Source organism: Mobula birostris, chromosome 3, assembly GCF_030028105.1.
Source record: "Mobula birostris isolate sMobBir1 chromosome 3, sMobBir1.hap1, whole genome shotgun sequence".
NCBI lineage: Eukaryota > Metazoa > Chordata > Chondrichthyes > Myliobatiformes > Myliobatidae > Mobula > Mobula birostris.
The window spans coordinates 140,690,238-140,706,007 of record NC_092372.1 but is presented as its reverse complement, the minus strand read 5'-3'; the positions used below and the strand labels follow the sequence as shown (position 1 = coordinate 140,706,007).

At 43.3% G+C, this 15,770-nt stretch overlaps 1 long non-coding RNA gene across 1 annotated transcript in view; it reads right to left on the bottom strand.

Annotated features, from left to right (window-relative positions):
- The window catches only part of LOC140194720 (uncharacterized), a 40,921-nt gene extending 26,435 nt beyond the window's left edge, over positions 1-14,486 (bottom strand). Inside the window, exon 1 of the long non-coding RNA XR_011885275.1 lies at positions 14,349-14,486. This is a non-coding gene — a long non-coding RNA (uncharacterized lncRNA). The remainder of the gene's footprint in view (positions 1-14,348) is intronic.
- Between the last annotated feature and the right edge of the window lie 1,284 nt (positions 14,487-15,770).

The following is a 15,770-nucleotide window of genomic DNA, read 5'->3' as shown; positions in this document are numbered from 1 at the left end:
AACAGCTTGTAAGTCCATCTGTTACAGGTACTTCAACTTTGTTTCCATGATTTCAGTTGTAGCCCCCCAGCAAGCCTCAGAGTCGTTCAACTCGCTGTCGTCTAGGGGAAACAGCCCTCGGCCCCACCTAACTGGGTAATTAAGTTTGTGTGGATGCTGTGTGATTGTACCCCACCCGCTAAGTAACAGACAATGCACCATATGCCTGTGGCCATCGAACGTGCAGCTCCTCCCGTGGAGGGTCAGACACCCTGAGCCAATAGACTGGTCCTGGACTTATTTTCCATCTGGCATAGTTTGCATTTTGTTGTTTGATTGTTTGTGGTTTTTGTATTGCTATATTTACGCTCTATTCTTGGTTGGTGCGGCTGTAACGAAACCAAATTTCCCTCGGGATTAATAAAGTATATCTATCTATCTATCTATATACGATTAAATGAATTACAGTTTATAGATATTACTGGAACTATATAATTAATAGAGATAAAATATAAAAGGAAAATAAAAGGCGCCAAATTTACCTAAGTTCAATCTCTTTGTGTACAACAGTTGGAGCTCTAGTGACGATCCTCTCTTCACCATTCGATCTCCTCTGACCACCTCGACCTGCCACCTGGGACCAACCACGGTGGTCGACCAGACGCTCCACACGAGTCTGTCTCTGTCTCCTCTCCTCGCCGAAGACCCTGGACCTCGGACTCCTACTCGGGGTCCGACCCCATTAACCGGCTCACAGCACCTTGTCCAATCTCTCGCTCTCCATCGTGCCTTCTGCCTAAAAACCCACGCATCACAATAACCTACAGACACACTAGAAAGAATAACATCTATCCCAATTGGTTCATTCGTTCTCTTATCAATAACATAACCCAAACAAGCTACTAGTGGGAGAACTTTCTCAGCAGTTAACATAAGAAACCATTTTAATTAGCCTACGCAGTAACATAAAAGAAGAAACCCCTTACACAGTTATCAAATTTTCTTCTATTTTCTTTATTCCTTCCCTTGTTGCCCATTTTTTGCAGATTCATTTGTGAATGTGTTTCCGCAGCTTTCCATTGTGGTTGTTTTCAAGTGACCTTTACGTTTCAACACAGCAACTTCTGATGATAGTTGTATGAATTGCATAACTTCTCGTATTAGTTCAGCATTCTTGATTGGAGTTCCCACAGCTGTACAAAATCTTCCTTGTCTTCATGTTTCCAAAGTTATGAATGACTCTGAAAGTATATTGAGAATCCATGTAGATGTCAGCTGATCTTCCTTCTGCTAGCTTACAAGCTTCAGTCAAAGCTTTCAGACCTGCCTGTCGTGCAGAGGCACCAGGAGCCATCCCTCCTGAGGCTATCACTTCATTTTTCCGTAGCAACAGCCCGACCAGCTTTTCAAATTCCTCCCTCAATGGGTGAGGAGCCATCAGTGTTCATAACCAGATCTGGCTTCAATAAAAACACTTCTTTATGGTAAGTTGCATCTTCCTGGCATGTTATTGTCCTTGCACAGTCATGATCATCACAGTCTTCCATGTCCACTGACAACAGCGTAGCTCGATTCAATAGACTCGCTCGTTGGATGATGATATTAGGTGCCTCAAGAACAGTGGATCTCTTGGGCCACCGAGCAGTTGTCACCGTTCAAAGTCAGGAAAGTGTGCACTGAATGCAGACATCAAACATTTAAAGTGTGATCCAGCATGATGTTAGAAGCAGTCATGACTGCCATGTAGTTTGCCTGCCGTAGACACAAACCCCATCCTAATGCTGCATTGTCCAATTTGGCATAATAATAACCAACAGGACACTGTTGGTCTACGTGTTCTTGTCTTAAAACTGCTGTCATGTAGTCATGTTTCTCGTTGATCTACAAGGTGAATGGTTTACGCATATTAGGGATCCCTAATGCAGGTGCAGTACTTAATATCATCTATCACATTTGAAAAGAGACTAGAACTAGTGGACATTCCCTCAAGATTCAGGGGAGAAGATTTAGGACGGAAATGAGGAGAAACTGTTTTTCCCAGAGACTGATGAATCTGTGGAATTCTGTGCTCAGGGAAGCAGTTGAGTCTTCTTCACTAAATATATTTAAGGTACAGTTAGATTTTTATATAGTAGGGGAATTAAGGGTTATGGGGAAAAGGCAGGTAGATGGAGCTGAGTTTACGGACAGATCAGCCATGATTTTATTGAATGGCGGGGCAGGCTCGATGGGCCAGATGGCCTACTCCTGCTCCTATTTCTTATGTTCTTATGTTCTAAAAGTTACAATCTGTTCTTCATTAAGAGTCACAGGGTTGGCCGAGTGCTTGCTGCCTTTCAGCAGACTGGTGAGGCGTTCAGCAATTTCAGCATATGAATCGACCCATCATCTGTTTTAGTTGCACAGACCCTGAAGTGATCAAAGTTGCTGAATTGTTGTAGCTGGTTTTGCTGATATAATGACCTTTGCACAATCTTTAGTGATTTCTTGCTTGCCTCAGGAAATTTTTCTTTTCTGTTGAAATTGAGCCTTGTCCAAATTTGCTTTGTGTCCCTTGAGGGCTAGATAATTGATCAGACAGAGCACATCATGTTCTTTTCCAACCAGTAAATTAACATCTTGCTATGAATTCTAGTCCCACTTGTTCTGTTGGTTATCAGGTGTAGACAGTTGGTTCATCTGCACTGATCTTATTCGGACTTTGATATCTCCCCGCACTTATTTGGCAGTTTGCACCAGATCACCATAAGAAATGGCAGTTTCATTTCAATTTGCATTCGCTGACCTCACTTTTTCGGGAACAACTGGTTTCAAGCCATCCATGAAGGTCGACTTCAGAGGGCCATATGTGGATTCTTCCATATTTTCTTCAGTTATTGTTTGACCTCCTGAGTATCTGATCCAAACTGACCAAAGTGGTCTTCATATTCAAAATATCACCTGAAGCCTTTTGTTTACCATCAACCACCCTCCTCCAATCAATCTGTGTTGGGGATTGTCATTCCAACTATTTCTTTATTGCATCCCAACCACCTGGTAAGGTCTATTTATCCTTTCCTATACCATCTTCAACTCGGCCTGTTTATTTGCCGGGGAAACAGCATAGTAGTTAAAAATTGGATGCCATCTTATGGATGCAATTTGTATCCGCTCTTAATTCATTGAAGTTCAGTCCACGTCTTTAAATATCCTCGTTTAGGATGTGGAATTTCTTTGGAGCATTTGTTAATTTTTCCTGATTCTGGTGGTTGATGGTAAACTTCCTGTCTCCTTTCATAACTCCCATTTTCTTTTGTGTGGTCATTTTATTTGGTCAAGTTTTGACATAGCTGTCAGACCCAATTACCTCATCACTGTCATCATCACTTCAGCCACTAGAGGTCGGTGTTGAGTGAGTGTTATATTCATTTTGTAGTTCCCTGGAGTTCCCAAGATGTCACTGTTTCTGGGGACTATTCGAGTTTTGGCTGCATTCCAATATAAGTGATATTATTGTTACCGCTGTGCACTGGGTTTGTAGAACTGCCCGCCAAAGGTTGTTGCTGCTCAGTGCAACTTTGTTTCAGACTGCCTTAAAACTCCGAATGGTTGCATTCATCAAGGACATGATGCTGTTTTGTCACTCCCTCGGTTAACAGAGATTCATTTGCTAGACTTTTTACTGTCTCTATCATACTGGTCCTTCAGTATGTCACATATTTCTTCCTTCTCTCCCAATCTCCTCCAATTAGTTAAATTATTTACTTGCTCAGTGCATGGTTCACCATGATTTAGTTCACTTTGATTTTGTAACTCAACACATTCATGGTTAGATTCGTTTTGGAGCTTGGAGCTTGGCAGGCTCACATTTTCTTAGCTTTGAATATACTGCTAGCATCCAGACAAGGTTTTGATTTCTTGACAGCATTTTCAGATGTTTCTTATGTTTTCTCAACTTTGACCAATGTTTTAAATTTGATCTTAATGAGGATTCTTAACATTAGATGTCAATCACAGCTACCAGAAAATATAATTAAAGTTATAACCCAAATAGAGCTTACAGATCAAATTTTTAATAGGGCCTGCAGCCAGTTTATAGCCCAAAAATCAATACAGCTTATTGCCCAAAAATTAGAGTTGACTCAAAATGTTTTTAATAGTGCCCACTCAAAAATATTTTTTTTAATAGAGCTGTGCCCAAAATAGATCACAACCCAGGTTATTTAGTACGGATCGGCCACAAATAACAAAGTAAGATATAGTTTTCTTCTCACTCTTAAACTTCATTTAGATGGCGTACTGAAGCAGAATCAGACATTTCTCCAACAATTCAGAAATGGAGGATGTTCTTATCTCCAATTAGGTGTTCACTAAAACTTCCTTCTTTGTCCGAGGAGTTTATCAGACTCTGAATTTCATAACCATCCTGTGCCAACTATACCAAAATTTTGCGATCTGATGATTTTCTTATCCACAGATTCTTTTAGAAGTCCAAGAATGAGTGAAAACTTGTTGCTTCACGATCGCTTATTTGAAGTTCTAACGTAGGACAGGTACAGAACACATGAAACTAAAGTGAAGGAACCTAAGGCAAAGACAAAGACAGGATGGTGATTTTTGCAGACTGGCACTTTTATACTGAGCTAAGGCTGCACTCCTGGGATAAATGGAGGGCCAATTAAAAGATACACAGTCACATCATGTGTGCCATGTGCTAACATTTAGCCAATGCAAAATGAAAAGGCGATAAACTGTTACGTAACTGTTAACAACAGGAATTCTGCAGATGCTGGAAATTCAAGCAACACACATCAAAGTTGCTGGTGAATGCAGCAGGCCAGGCAGCATCTCTAGGAAGAGGTGCAGTCGACGTTTCAGGCCGACACCCTTCGTCAGGACTAACTGAAGGAAGAGTGAGTAAGGGATTTGAAAGTTGGAGGGGGAGGGGGAGATCCAAAATGATAGGATAAGACAGGAGGGGGAGGGATGGAGCCAAGAGCTGGACAGGTGATAGGCAAAAGGGATACGAGAGGATCATGGGACAGATGGTCCGGGAAGAAAGACAAGGAGGGGGGACCCAGAGGATGGGCAAGGGGTATATTCAGAGGGACAGAGGGAGAAAAAGGAGAGTGAGAGAAAGAATGTGTGTATAAAAATAAGTAACGGATGGGGTATGAGGGGGAGGTGGGGCATTAGTGGAAGTTAGAGAAGTCGGTGTTCATGCCATCAGGTTGGAGGCTACCCAGACGGAATATAAGGTGTTGTTCCTCCAACCTGAGTGTGGCTTCATCTTTACAGTAGAGGAGGCCGTGGATAGACATGTCAGGATGGGAATGGGATGTGGAATTAAAATGTGTGACCACTGGGAGATCCTGCTTTCTCTGGCCGACAGAACGTAGGTGTTCAGCAAAGCGGTCTGACAGAGCGTAGGTGTTCCGCTTATGCCCCACCTCCCCCTCGTACCCCATCTGTTACTTATTTTTATACACACATTCTTTCTCTCACTCTCCTTTTTTTCCCTCTGTCCCTCTGAATATACCTCTTGCCCATCCTCTGGGTTCCCTCCCCCCCTTGTCTTTCTTCCCGGACCTCCTGTCCCATGATCCTCTCGTATCCTCTTTGCCAATCACCTGTCCAGCTCTTGGCTCCATCCCTCCCCCTCCTGTCTTCTCCTATCATTTTGGATCTCCTCCTCCCCCTCCAACTTTCAAATTCCTTACTCACTCTTCCTTCAGTTAGTCCTGACGAAGGGTCTCGGCCTGAAACGTCGACTGCACCTCTTCCTAGAGATGTAACTGCTATACCACTTTATCACCAGTAGGTGGAGACAACCACCACATATTGGAAAAACTGTAAGTTAGCAATGTAACTTTAGTCTTGCATTAATTCAACAAATGCATTGCTAAGGCATAAAAAACAACTGATTCCAACATTAGAGGTGAGCTAAAGTGGGTAGGTAAAGTTAAAATGCATTTCAGCCACGATCCCTTTGAATAACAAAATAGGCTGAATGGCCCACTCCGAACTTATTCCACCCGTTGCTCCAAATTCACTAACATTGCAACATGTTCTGCATCCATCACCCGGACATCATTAGTGACCACTCCAAACAGCTACTGCTGACATTGTGTGAATCCACTAGGCCACTACCTTCTTAAATTTCCAATATATTTTCAAATTTTGGATCCTTTTACTTCAATTGTTTCATTTCAAGATTTGTGTAGCAGACTGTCTTTCTGCACAATGTGTTTTTAATTCAACACTTTTGTTTCCCTGCTCCTTCTTGCTCTTCTGAGATATTCTCATGTTTCAATTTTTATTTTCTCTTTTCTAACATGTACTCCAGCAATTTCCTGCCTGATTATCTTTCCAAATTTTAACAATAGTCCCTACTTTCCATAATCTTCAGCAAGTGTATTGATCAAATTTCTAACTTATCATAATGTGTTTGTAATTATTTTCAAATCTTTGCTGCTCTGAGTTTGAAACAACAGCCCAGAAATTGTTGATAAAGTATGATAAAGTGCCAAGAGCCTGTGGCAGTTTCATGCAAAGTTCACTGATACATACAGTATGTAATAATTAAAAATGCATAAGGGAAAGTAACAAGCAGAAACGTACTCGCTTGACCAGCATGGCAGTTGGACGTTGATGATAACAGGAATGTCTTTATCAGATCAGATACGTTCTGTTTTAGTTGTGGTTCAGTAGGTTACACTCATGACTCTCAGTCAGAAAGCTGCAAATTCAAAATTCTAAAAGAATTGCAAATGCTGGAAATCTACAATAAATAAAGATGGAAGTATTCAACAAGCCAGACAGCATCTGCAAAGAAAGAAAAAAACAGAGCAAATGTAACAGTTCAATGAAATTTCCTGTTGATTCATATCCAATTCCCAACCTTTCTAATAAACTAGTGACAGACTAGTCAAGCAACAACCTTTTATCGTTGTACTGACAGAGTTATACTTTACAGTTAACATCCGGACTCCACCATCACCATTCCTGGTATGTACCATCTCACCGGCAGGACAGGCCAGGCAGAGGTGCTGGCACAGTGGTGTACAGCAGAGACGGAGTTGCCATGGCAACTCTCAACATCTACTCTGGACCCCATGAACTCTCATGGCTCCAGGTTAAACATGGGCAAGGAAACTTCCTACTGATTACCACGTACCGACCTCCCTCAGCTGATGAGTCAGTACTTCTCCATGTTGAAGCGTCGAGGGGGGCAGCGACACAGAGTGTACTCTGGGTGGGGGACTGCAATGTCCATGGTATTACCAACACAGGCCAAGCTGATCGGCTCTTACTTGACATAGCTGCTAAACTGGGACTGCAGCGGGTGGTGAGGGAACCAACAAGAGGGAAAAACACACTTGACTGCATTCTCACCAAACTGCCTGTCGCGGAAGCATCTGTCCGTGACGGCATTGGTAGAAGAGACCAACGCACAGTATTTATAGAGACTGAAACCTGTCTCCACATTGAAGAAACCCTCTACTGCGATGTGTGACACTACCGCCGTGCTAAATGGGCTAGACTTCGAACAGATCCAGCAGCCCAAAACTGGGCACCTATGAGGCACTGTGGGCCATCAGCAGCAACAGAATTGTACTCAGCTACAATCTGTAACCTCATGACCCGGCATATCCCCCACTCTAACATTACTACCAGGCCAGGGGATCAACCCTGGTTCAATGAAGAGTGCAGGAAGGCATGATGAGAATAACACCAGGTATATCTCAATATCAGGCATCACCCTGGTGAAGCCACAGTACAGGACTACTGGCATAACAAACACCATGAGCAGCAAGTAATGGACAGAGCTGAGTGGTCTCATAACTAACGGATCAGATCTAAGCCTTGTAGTCCTGCTACATCCAGCTGTGAATGGTGGTGGACAATCAAACAACTCACTGGAGGAGGAGGCTCCATAAATATCTCCATCCTCAATGACAGAGGAGCCCAGCACGATTGTGCCAAAGATAAGGCTAAGGCACATGCAATAAACTTCAGTCAGGAGTGCCGAATAGATGACCCAGCTCGGCCTCCTCCAGAAGTCCCCAGCATCCCAGAGGTCCACAGCATCCCAGGTGTCAGTATGCAGCCAATCCGACATGATATACAGAAATGGCTGAAAGCACCGGATACGGCGAAGGCTATGGGCCCAGACAAAATCCCAGCAACAGTCCTGAAGACTTGTGCTCCAGAACTTGCCACACCACTAGCCAGGCTGTTCCAGTACAGCTACAACACCAGCATCTATCGAGCAATGTGGAACATTGCCCAGGTATGTCAAGAAACAGGACAAGTCCAATGCAGCCAATTACCACCCTATCAGTCTACTCTCAATCATCAGCAGAGTAATGGAAGAGGTCATCACAGCGCTATCATGCAGCACCTGCTCAACAATAACCTCCTTATGGATGTCTTGTTTGGATTCTATCAAGGCCACTCAGCTTCTGACCTCATCACCTCCTTGGTCCAAACATGGACCAAAGAGCTAAGTACAGGTGTCCCCACTTTTCGAACCTCGCTGTTACGAAAAACCTACATTAGTTACCTGTTTTTTCCTCCCTTACCACCATTCAGGGCCCCAGACAGTCCTTCCAGGTGACGCGACACTTCACCTGTGAGTCAGCTGGGGTGATATACTGCGTCCAGTGCTCCCGATGTGGCCTTTTTATATATTGGCGAGACCTGACGCAGACTGGGAGATCGTTTTGCTGACACCTACGGTCTGTCCGCCAGAGAAAGCAGGATCTCCCAGTGGCCACACATTTTAATTCCACATCCTATTCCCATTCTGACATGTCTATCCACGGCCTCCTCTACTGTAAAGATGAAGCCACACTCAGGTTGGAAGAACAACACCTTATATTCCGTCTGGGTGGCCTCCAACCTGATGGCATGAACATTGACTTCTCTAACTTCCGCTAATGCCCCACCTCCCCCTCGTACCCCATGCGTTATTTATTTATATATACACATTCTTTCTCTCTCTCTCCTTTTTCTCCCTCTGTCCCTCTGACTATACCCCTTGCCCATCCTCTGGGTTCCCCCCCACTTTTCCTTCTCTCTGGGCCTCCTGTCCCATGATCCTCTCATATCCCTTTTGCCAATCACCTGTCCAGCTCTTGGCTCTATCCCTCCCCCTCCTGTCTTCTCCTATCATTTTGGATCTCCCCCTCCCCCTCCCACTTTCAAATCTCTTACTAGCTCTTCCTTCAGTTAGTCCTGATGAAGAGTCTCAGCCTGAAATGTCGACTGTACCTCTTCCTAGAGATGCTGCCTGGCCTGCTGCGTTCACCAGCAACTTTGATGTGTGTTGCTTGAATTTCCAGCATCTGCAGAATTCCTCGTTTTCGCTAACAGAAGGTGTTTTCACTGTTACGAAAAAAGCAGCGCACGGAAAAATCAGCACGCGAGAAGAGGCAGCACGCACCCCGAGCAGCCGCTCTGCCCCGGATTCGGAACTACATTCTCGGCAGCATTACTTAAACACGTGCCTGTGAGCATCTGTGCTTTATGTCGATTTATTTTGAGTATCCGTTTGCAAGATGATTTCTAAGCTATTGGAAAAGCCTGAAAGAACTCGTAAGTGTGTTGCACTTAGCGTAAAACCAGACATAATTAAGCATTTTGATCGTGGTGAATGAAGTAAGGACCAAGTGAGTTTGGCTTGTGGAAGCTGACAAAGATGATATTGAAGAGGTTTTGGCATCCCATGACCAAGAACTGATAGATGAACAGCTGATGCAATTGGAAGAGGAAAGGATAACAATCGAAACCGAATGCAGTAGCGAACGGACCGAAAGTGAAGTCGTCCAGGAACTGAACGTGAAGCAACTGCGTGAGATTTTTGCTGCAATGATTGCAGAAAAGTAAGACTTTAATTTTGAAAGGGTACGTCAGTTTAGGGCATATTTGCAAGATGGTTTACAAAGAACTGTATGATAGAAAAATGCGCGAGGCTAAGCAGTCAAGCATACTGTCATTTTTCAAGCCTTTCACATCAGCCACAGCAGACGACGAACCTCGACCTTTGACATCCAGGCAGGCAGACATAGAAGAAGACGACCTGCCTGCCCTGATCGACGATGAGATGACACCCCCAGGCCGCGGACACATACCGATTTGCGGAGAATGCAACAGTAGCTGGGAGGCACCCAGCACGTCTTTAAGAAAAAAGCTGAAATAAGCATGCTAATTAATTAGGTGCCGCCCGGCACATAACTGTCGGCCCAGATCAGAGGCGACGCAATCGGCACCTAATTAATTAGCTTGTTTGTTTCGGCTTTTTTCTTAAAGATGTGCTGGATGTGTCCCGGCTACCGCTGTACACCTGCATGCTTCACAGATCGGTATCGGTTCGCTGCTCACAGGGTGGGGGCCACTGCACCACCCGAACCTCCGACGACTCAGCCTAACACACCATCATCAGTGTGCTCGATGTCTTCCCGATTCCCGTAAGTGATATTACACTGTAAATATATTATTTCTACTTTATATCGGGGGTGTATTTTTACGTGTTATTTGGCGGCTTCATAGCTTAAAGGTTACTGGAGAGAGTGTTTTTGCCAAGAGCGCCTGCATGAGATTTTCGCTACGGAGAACAGTGCATGCAATCATTGTAGAGAAGTATTTCTACTTTATATAGACTGTGTATTTATCATATCATTCCTGCTTTTACTATATGTTACTGTTATTTTAGGTTTTATGTGTTATTTGGCATGGTTTGGTAGGTTATTTTTGGGTCTGCAAACACTTACAAATTTTTCCCACATAAATAAATGGTAATTGCTTCTTTGCTTTACGACATTCCAGCTTACGAACTGTTTCATAGGAACACTCTACCTTCAGATGGCGGGGGAAACCTGTACCAGAGGTGAAGTGAGAGTGATAGCCCTCGACATCTAGGCAGCATTTGACTGAGTATGGCATCAGGGTGCCCTAGCTAAATTGGAGTCAATGGGGATTAGGGGAAACCGTACGCTGGTTGGAATCAGACCAGACACAAACAAAGGTAGTATTCATGGTTGGAGGTCGATCATGCCATCTACAGGACACCACTGCAAGAGCTCCTCAGCGAAGTGTCCTAGGACCAACCATCTTCAGCTGCTTCATCAACAACCTTCCTTCTGTCATAGGTCAGAAGTGGGGATGTTCGCAGATGACTGCACAATATTCTGCACCATTCATGACGCCTCAGATAGTGAAGCAGTTCATACCCAAATGCAGCAGGACCTGGACAATATCCAGGCTTGGGCTGACAATTGGAAAGTAACATTCGGGGCACCCAAGTGGCAGACAAAGAACATCTCCAACAACAGAGGCTCTAATCATCGTCCTTTGACATCCAGTGTCATCACCATCACTGAATCTCCTACTATCAACATCCTGGGGACTTACCATTGACAGGAAACTGAACCGGTCTAGCCATATAAACACTGTGGCTACCAGAGTAGGTCAAAGGCTAGGAAACCTGAGGTGAGTAACTCACCTCCTGACTCCCCAAAGCCTGTCTACTACCTACAAGACTCAGTTCAGGAGTGTAATGGAATACTCACCACTCACCTGGATGAGTGCAGCTCCATCAACACTCAAGAAGCTTGACACCATCCAGTACAAGGCAGCCGACTTGATTGGTACCCCTTCCACAAGCATCCAATCCCTCACCATCAACGAACAGTTGCAGTAGTGTGTACTATCTACAAGATGCACTGCAACAAAACACCAAAGTTCCTAAGGCAGCACCTTCCAGACCCACGACCAGTACCATCTAGAAGGACGCCAACACCACATACCTGGGAGCACCACCACTTGGAAATCCCCCTCAAAATTACTCACCATCCTGACTTGAAAACATATCACTGTTCCTTCATTGTCACTGGGTCAAAATCACGGAATTCCCTCCCTAACAGCACTGTGGGTGTACCTACACCTCAGGGACCACAGCTCACCACCACCTTATCAAGGGCAACTAGGGATGGGCAATAAACATTAGCTTAGCTGGTGATGCCCACACCCCGTAAATAAATAAATAAAATGGTGGAAAGTGAGATCATGAGTTTGATGATCAAAGTGCCAGTCCTTTACCAAAGTCTTAGACCATAAGACCATAAGACAAAGGAGCAGAAGTAGGCCATTCGGCCCTTTGAGTCTGCTCTGCCATTTTATCATGAGCTGATCCATTCTCTCATTTAGTCCCACTCCCCTGCCTTCTCACCATAACCTTTGATGCCCTGGCTACTCAGATACCTATCAATCTCTGCCTTAAATACACCCAATGACTTGGCCTCCACTGCTGCCCGTGGCAACAAATTCCATAGATATACTACCCTCTGACTAAAAAAATTTCTTCGCATTTCTGTTCTGAAAGGGCGCCCTTCAATCCTTAAGTCATGCCCTCTCGTACTAGACTCCCCCATCATGGGAGACAACTTTGCCACATCCACTCTGTCCATGCCTTTTAACATTCGAAATGTTTCTATGAGGTCTCCCCTCATTCTTCTAAACTCCAAGGAATACAGTCCAAGAGCGGACAAACGTTCCTCATATGTTAACCCTCTCATTCCTGGAATCATTCTAGTGAATCTTCTCTGTACCCTCTCCAACGTCAGCACATCCTTTCTTAAATAAGGAGACCAAAACTGCCCACAGTACTCCAAGTGAGGTCTCACCAGAGCCGTATAGAGCCTCAACATCACATCCCTGCTCCTATACTCTATTCCTCTAGAAATGAATGCCAACATTGCATTCGCCTTCTTCACTACTGACTCAACCTGGAGGTTAACTTTAAGGTTATCCTGTACGAGGACTCCCAAGTCCCGTTGCATCTCAGAACTTTGAATTCTTTCCCCATTTAAATAATAGTCTGCCCATTTATTTTTTCTGCCAAAGTGCATAAACATACACTTTCCAACATTGTACTTCATTTGCCACTTCTCTGCCCATTCTTCCAATCTATCCAAGTCTCTCTGCAGACTCTGTTTCCTCAGCACTACCAGCCCCTCCACCTATCTTCGTATCGTCAGCAAACTTAGCCACAAAACCATCTATTCCATAATCTAAATCATTCATGTACAATGTAAAAAGAAGCGGCCCCAACGCTGATCCTTGCGAACACCACTGGTAACCGGCAGCCAACCAGAATAGGATCCCTTTATTCCCACTCTCTGTCTTGTCTATTAACTGTGGCCCATTGACTATAATCAGCACTTCGGCGATTGCATGTTCTGGTAAACCTTCCTGTAAGCTTCTGAATGATGATTGATTAGTTGCTGTTTCTTAAAAAGTCAGTCTTCCGCACATTTGGAATTATTTAACTGTCAACATTTAAGTTTTCCTATCATGGTAAAACAGATTTGCCCCAATTTTTGCATAGGATCTCTTAATGAGAGTGATTGATACTGTCTAGCATTCTGTAGTTCTCACATTTTTCCCCAAAACCATTGATTTTCACACAAGTCTGAGCACCCCATATTGGTGCTAATATTCCTGAAATTAAGAAGAAGAATGTGGTTGCCTCATTATCTTCAAACATGACCCTCTACTTATATCTCCAACTGTGGCTGAATTCCTGAGCCCAGCCTTCAGAAAAGAGGTTTGAGTAGTACCTTTTCAAGATCAAGTTTTATTGTTATTTAACCATACACATGAATACATCCAAATGAAACAGAGTTCCTTTGAGACTGAGGTGCAAAACACAGTACCAAAGGTCACACACAACATACAGAATATTTAGCACATATAATTATAATAGCAGAAAATCATACAATTACAAAAAAAATAATAATATTGCCCAAGTCTGAGCCCTGAGTGTTATGGCCTGTAGATTGCCGGAGCATGCACGTTGTCTTGGAGCCACGTTTCTGTAAAAACAAGCCTGCAGCAGTTCCTCATATCACACAGTGAAGCCACAGACAAATGCAATCCAGCTTGTCTGATGGGGGGAGCTAACCCACAACCTAGTACAGAATCCAGAAGCACACAGCCAACTCTGGCATCTCCTTCCTCAGCACAGCAATAGGCTATCCTGAGGCATGAGGGCCTGAATTATGTTTTGGAAATCTAAAACAAAACTAATTGCAAGAAAAACACGGAGTCGGGAGATAATGTGCATCTACTTCGTTTTTCTTTTACTTTATGTGAGACACATCATATGATGTGGTGGCGTAATGACACAATCCATTAATATGCTTTCAAGTACACCTTGAAATGAATTACTACACAACAAGGGATGCTTAGTCAAACAATATATCTATAATATTACTCAAATATTAAATACACACAGCCTGGTCTGGGCCACTGCTGAGGCCAGGCAGTTCTTCTGCTGTTGGGCTCACAATTAACCAATGAATTAAACTCAAACTATTCTACATTACCAGTGTCCAACAGAGTGTTGTGATCACAACCACAATGTCCAAGTCAATCACACATATCTTCTATTGTACCACATATGCCTTCGTACATGCTCTCTGATGCCTTCTTCTCTGGGTGACTGAAACGGTCTGCAACACAATGCACAAGTTCAGCCCCACTACTATTGAGCAACTCGGGCGGAGCTGCAGTACTTTATGTTCTTGATAAGCAGCAGTGTCATTCGATCGTGAAAAACGACATAAAGGATGAAGAATGACACCCTTGGTCGGACCCGGATAGGCCACTGCATCCAAGTGCACCGCTATCTTAACTTTTCGCAAATGAGGATGTGTAATGCCCAATTTTTAATCTGAGGCAGTAGGACAATGCCCAAAGCATCACTATCCAACCAGAAATGATATCATCCCATCAGTCTGCATGTGAGAACTGGAAGGTTTCAGTTGCCCATATTTTAATTCTTTTCCGACACCAATGCTGATCTCTTTGGTCTCTGACACTGTTCTAATGACATTAAACAAAAGTTCAAAGAAATGTACATTATCTTTCAAATACAAACTTATCTAACTTTCAGACTTAAAACCAAGTTCATTGATTTCAAATTGTAACCTTTTATCCAGTTTTTGGGACAGCAGAAATTGGTAATAATTTCCATTTGTATTTCTGGTAGACTCACTTTCAGTTTCAATGATTTTCCCATTACCATCCATTTAGCCTTGCACCATCAGCTCTTTTGTTATTTAAACTCTCTTATGCTCGACAACCACAGATCTCTTTTGTCCTTCCACCTCCTTCACTTTTCCCAGTCTTTTAAATTGGACAAAGATTATTACCTCAAACATTTCCAATTCTGACAAAGTGTCAATGATGTGAAATATTAAATCTGTTCTTCTTCCCTCAAATGCTGATTGATTTTCAGAATTCCAGCAAGTTGTAAGTCACTAATTTTCCTCATACTTTTCAGTGTTTTGATCATTGAAAGTTTCACTGACTTATTGTAAGAAGATAACATGGAAGGAAGCCATTTGGCTCACTGAGTCTGCTGGTATTTTGTGAAATGATTCCAGCTAATCCCTCTCCTCTAACTTTTTATCAAACCCTGCCAATTCTTCCTTCAGCCAAGACCACAACACTAAACCCTGGGGAGCATAAATGTACATTTCCTTCCAGTCCAAGAAGATTCAACTCACTCCTGCACTCTGCCAATCATAGCCAATTTTGTAACCATGCTGCTATATGTTTTATTTATATTTCATTACTTACCTGTGTTACATCAGCAAAGAACTTTAACATTAATCAAGCAGGGATCAAATATCAAGTTAGTTAATCAATGTCATGCTGTTTATAAAATATCATCGTTCTGCTGTCAACTTAAATTGCTGCCCTGGCATCCTGCACCTCTTCTCCCACAACTGTTGTAATTATTG